We start from the raw sequence: 5,976 nt of genomic DNA on the forward strand, positions 1-5,976 counted from the left end.
ATCTGTTTTTGTTTCTTTTTTTCATGTAGAGTCAAGTAGCCAGTCATGCAACATTGTGATTGAACATTTAATGATGTGTTTTCTTACCAAACCAACTCTTTGTCACAGTCACAGCAGCGCGTCTGTGGTTTTGGGAAGGTTTGTGGCACTTTTGTCCTCACTTCACTGTTTGTTCTCTCTAAACATGCAGTTCCTCAAACTGCCACCAGGAACACAGCGACAATGTGACTGACCGCATGGAAAAATGTCTTTACTTCAATTTGGCAGTAAATGTTAGTAACTTCTGATTTGTGTTAGCATGAGCTCCACAGTGCACCTCTTAAAGCGAGACACTGCAGATGAAGGGGAAAAGTCTCACATTTAGAGATATACATTTTAAACTTGATTAGTTTACTTAAATGTAAGCAAAAAATGTAATACACATTTTCCCTCGTGTAATTTTGTCATAAACTGTAGACATTTTATGTGTAAAAATTGCCAAAATAGCACATATTTGGGAAATATAACGCTTTTTTTTTTTTTACTGAGGATATATTGGATATTTTAAATAGATCTTACCAATCTGCCGTCAAATTCAAATTTATTAAAAGAAAATCTATGTTAAAACTTGAATAAATCAAGCTCAGCATTAGATATCAACAAATCCTTCCATAAAATTCATCAAAATTTGGTACAAGATTTTGAAGTTTGGTGTCTGTAGGTGCCACCTCAAGGGCTAATCTTGTGACTAAAGTATTTTTAGAATAAACTATACTGTTCCAAATAAATCTATAGATGCAAGTTGATTAAATTAAGTAATAAAACATCTTTAGGTGCAGATTGGACAATCTGCTGTTTTTTCCAGGTTAAAGTAGCACAAACCTGCAATACCGCTCACTGCCACTAGGAACACCACTCTTCACTGGGAAACGCTATAGAATACAAGCACCTGGAGCCAAATGACATCTGATATTCAGACTTTCCCCCTGAGACACAGTTTCCGTCTGTATCCAGTTGTTTGGTGGTTGATAAATGAACTGACTGCGTCCACTTCCCTTGTTTGGCGTCTCCGTGGGAATGCACTTAAAGCTGCAGCTGTGGTCATCATCACTTCGACGACGGCCAAAACATCTCAAAGAGTAATCAGCAAGTGTGTTTTTTGGACTGAGATTCACAATAAATACAGAAATATGGGATTGGACGTTGTGTGAATAAACTGTCAGATCAAATTTGTGTCGTCTGCAGGAACTTTGAGGCACTGTTTTATTGATGTTTGACTTTTTATCATTAGTTGTTTTTACATTGTGCAGAAATAGATATTCATTGGCCTCATGATTTCCTTTTGAACTATTTTTTTTTAAATTATTTCACCACTGTCGTCTTGTTTTATTTTAATTTGAAGTATTAATTTATGCTGCAGGACCCAGTATACTTTACACACTATACTATATCTTGAATTTTGAAATATTCTGATTCGTATTGCAGTCGTTTGTATATTACTTTGGAACATATATTACAAAACAAATGCCCTTCACACATTTATTGTTATTTCAAGTGTGTAGCAGTGTACTTATTAACTATTTTTATTTTTTGAACTGATTAAAACAACTTCTTTCCAAGCAGTAGTTATGACCAGAAAAAGAGCTCAAAGGCGAATAATCATTAAACATTTGTTGCTAAAATAACAAGCTATAACACTTGACCACGTGGGATTAGACTGTAAATTGATTTAAAACTGAAGAATTCCGGACCACACAGCTCTGCACGTTATCTAATAGTAGTTTTCTTCTTCACTTCTGAACCCTCGGTCATGTTTTCTCTTTTAATCCGCTGCAGTTCAAAATCACATTCACAGACTTAGGAACTCACTGACACTCACGGAAAAAAATCATTAAAAGGTACAGTAGGTAACTTTATTCGGTTTGTGCAATTTCTGACCCCCCATAAATAAAAGAAAATATAAATAAAATTAAATATACACATAGGAATAATCATAAGGATCAGAAGGTAAGTATACATAAATTATCATCATTATTATAGACCTCGTCATGGTCACTACCGTTCTGATAGGGCGTCCTCCACGTGCCCGTCTCCATGGTGATGCTATTGCTATTTGGCGACACCATGAGGCCCAGTTACAGGTCATATCTGTGTAAAAAGAGGTGACAGTAAAACACGTTTTGAGCAATAAAAACACCAACAGAATTTTTTTTAAGATAAATAAATTTGAACATTTCATGAACATCAACAACATCTCCATGGAGACAAGCAGGTCTCTCCACAAGAAAAATCGCAGTTACGGTCCAAAATGATATATCCATCTTCACAGTAAGTTTTGTAGATTTATAGGAGTTTAAATCTGAAACAGAAATTACATTTAAAATATCACTCATTTTTTTTGATTAACTAAATACATTTTTGTCATTTTATTGATGTTGTGTGAGTTACTAATGTTAACTGTTCATGTCCTTTTGAACATTTACTTAAATAAAATGGAAGAAAAAAAGAAAAAGAAAAAAAAGAATAAAAGCTGTGCAACTTTATTCAACTTTGAGCAAATTAAAGCAGATTTATGAACCTAGATCCACATTTTGAAAGTCATTGGTTTCTTTTTTATGATTCATAGTTTGCCAGTAATGCATATAATTATCAGCAGCTCACAGACAGCATGAAGTCGCTGCCCTCCCTTTCCTACAGCTAATTAGAAGTATTTTACAACTTTTGCAGCAATGAAGTCAAACTCCAAACAAGTCAATAAAACTTTAGTATTCCAAAAATATTGATACCAGTGTTGTTTTGTTGTGTAAGCGTCATAAACATTTAGCACTTATCGTTGGTTCAAACGCTTTGTAAATGTTTGTTCTTTTCACTGAAGGTAACAACACATGCATTCATTTTTTATGATTTTATTGCACATTTCATCCGCATCGACGGCGGAAACTGGCAGAACAATAAAGTGGGATGGGACCAATTATCATAAACATATAAAAGAAAATGTGCCTTCTTCATTCGACCCATACGTCAATGCAAAATAAACGTTAATCTTCGAACAAAAGGGCTTTGTATAATTGATTGTTCTATGATAACCCCGCAACGTGCATCTAACAAACACAAAAGTGCAGCCACATTTACGTTTTTATTCTATAGATGGAAAACGACACAACTAGGCAATAGATCGTATGACACAATAACTATAATTACATGCTTCACCGCCCTGACCCTTTGTCAGACAGATCATAAATTACAGTAATTGAATGCAAGTTTCCCCCCGGATAATGTGAATAAAGTGTGTAATGACACCATTGAGTGCGGCGCGTTTGTCGTGCCGTTTCCATGACGTTGCCCCCTTTGTGAAATGAACCTGTAAAAAAAAAAAAAAAGACATTAAAACATTGTCAAACCGCACTGCAGCCTGATACATACGTATGAGTCACTGTGATTATACACCACACTGCACTGGCCTTTTGTTTTGGAGTGCGTTTAAAAGGGACGAGCGCTGGGATTGTCTGGTTTTTATTTCAGATGGTTATAGAGGTTGAGCTAAAATAGACTTTACAGTTTCTAATTAGTTGAAAATGTGATTAGTAGGAGGGGATGATTTGTGCATGTTAAGTTTGTCCTGCTGTAATAAAGTTGAAATGTTTGAAAAATCGTATTGTACAAAACGCAACAAAAATGTTTGGGTATAGGCTGTATCAATGTTTCTTAAAGTGTGGTTCCTGTACCACTGGTGGCCTCTGCAGAGTGTTTGTTTCATTTACAGACAAATCTATTCATGTTTTTGTCCTCTTTTGGTTTAATTATTATTCAGAAGTACATTGTATACAGTTTAATCTCATTTTAGACCTGTTTTAATCTAATTTTAGACCTGTTTTAATCTAATTTTAGAACTGTTTTAATCTCATTTTAGACCCGGTTTAGTCTCATTTTAGACCCGGTTTAGTCTCATTTTAGACCCGTTTTAATCTCATTTTAGACCTGGTCTAATTTAAAGCCTGGGTTTAGACCTCAGAAAGCCAAATATGATCAGGGGGGACTAAAAGTCTGAGAGCCACTGCGCTATACAGCCCAGTCTCTTAATATTAAAATAAGGGAATTTATGGCAAAAATGTGTTTACAATAAATTAAATGTGAGAAAGTAAAAATGTGGAAGGATGTTTTTACAAACTGGGTTGCTGGATACACCCACGTCCTAAAACCATACACAACAAAACTGAGTATATTTCAAAGTACACATTCCTCCTTGTTAATGCCTGGTCCTGTCAAATCTCGGAAGCTAAGCAGGTTTAGGCCTCAGATACTAACCTATATTCACATAAGCCCCACTTCAACCAGTACTTCAACCAGCACTTCAACCAGCACTTCAACCAGCACTTCAACCAGCACTTCAACCAGCACTTCAACCAGCACTTCAACCAGCACTTCAACCAGCACTTCAACCAGCACTTCAACCAGCACTTCAACCAGCACTTCAACCAATACTTCAACTAATACTTCAACTAATACTTCAACTAATACTTCAACTAATACTTCAACCAATACTTCAACCAATACGTCAACCAATACTTCAACTAGCGCTTCAACCAGCACTTTGTAGCATGTGTGTCACAAGTTTACAAGTGGATAAATACAGGTAACAATGTGTTGTTATTGGGCTAGATCAGAAGTGCTAGATGCGGCTCTCGGAACAGAGTGAGTAGGAGACAATAATTACGTGTGCAGGTACCATATATTGAATTGACATATAAACATAATAATATACAAGAATGGCCATTCATTACTATTTACAAGATAGGGATAGAAGAAGATATGTACATTGTAAAGTTCAATCTCAAAAATCATCCACGTAGGACAGTTCACAAAGTGTCCTCAGCGTGTGTCACGCTGAATTGTAAAGTGCAGTGTAGTTTCAAATTGTTCATTAAGCAACAGTACAATGTTCTTTGGAAAGTTCTAAAAGTGTGGCTACAGGAGCCTCCTACCGGCCCGACCAGAGCAGGTGGAGTCCTTGTGGAGTCCGGGCTTGTGAAGCTTTAGGCAGTCTGGATCAGTTTGGATCAGTTTGGATCAGTCTGGATCAGTCTGGATCAGTCTGGATCAGTCTGACTCTTTCCTAGCTCGCCATCCAATCTGGCCTGGACCAAATAGATAATCATGTGCACATCATAAATAAATAAACTAGTTTCAATCATCAATATCGGTGTTAAATATTGTAAATTATTAAAGTGAACCATTTACAATATAATAAATAACATTAGATTAGTAAAATAGCTCATCAAGTTCAGTCATGTACTTAAACAGTGTATTGAATAAATATCAAATCAAAAGTAAAGTGCATAAGGTGCTTCAAATGGAACAACAATCATTAAGTTGGACCTTAAAGTGCTTCCAGATACATTTACAAACAATCAAATAAATTATTAAATAGTGTTCATATTTAAGTAACAATGAGTGTAATTTCATTTCGTTTGACAATATAATATTTGAGGAAATGGGCAATAAAGATGATGCTAACTAGCCCATTCAAACCAATGGGCGCGGCTAAGCTAAGCAGCACACTTACCAGTTTCGACGTTAATATAAGATCTAAATAAGATGATCTGGGTCCAGTAGTCGACTCCTAAGATGCGGGACAGTAAATGCATTAAGTAGATTAAACCAACACAATGAAATTCGGAAGATCCGTGGCCATTTATCCTACCTGTAGCGCAACCCGAATTCCCCGACCGGCATTTCCCGAGCCGCAACTCATTTCCTGTTTATATGCCGACGATTGGCGGCGCAGCGCCACGTGACCGGCTGACGCACGGCGCAACAGCGTGATGACGTAATGAGCCGAAAGAGAGAGTGCGAAGAGCGCGCAAACGGGAGATCCGCGTTTCTCACCTGGGTTACAACTTCAACCAGCACTTCAACCAGTACTTCAACCAGCACTTCAACCAGCACTTCAACCAATACTTCAACCAGCACTTCAACCAGTACTTCAACCAGCACTTC

At 36.7% G+C, this 5,976-nt stretch overlaps 1 long non-coding RNA gene across 1 annotated transcript; it reads right to left on the reverse strand.

The window, feature by feature from the left end:
• Positions 1-2,877: 2,877 nt before the first annotated feature.
• On the reverse strand, positions 2,878-5,701 carry LOC140359216 (uncharacterized). The gene is made up of 3 exons (XR_011926842.1): positions 5,543-5,701; positions 4,962-5,114; positions 2,878-3,340 (listed from the first exon to the last, which is right to left on the reverse strand). It is a non-coding gene; the product is annotated as an uncharacterized lncRNA (long non-coding RNA).
• Positions 5,702-5,976: the final 275 nt, after the last annotated feature.

This window comes from Eucyclogobius newberryi, unplaced genomic scaffold, assembly GCF_026437365.1.
Source record: "Eucyclogobius newberryi isolate DKJ021-1_F unplaced genomic scaffold, fEucNew1.0.hap1 SCAF_14, whole genome shotgun sequence".
Lineage (NCBI taxonomy): Eukaryota > Metazoa > Chordata > Actinopteri > Gobiiformes > Gobiidae > Eucyclogobius > Eucyclogobius newberryi.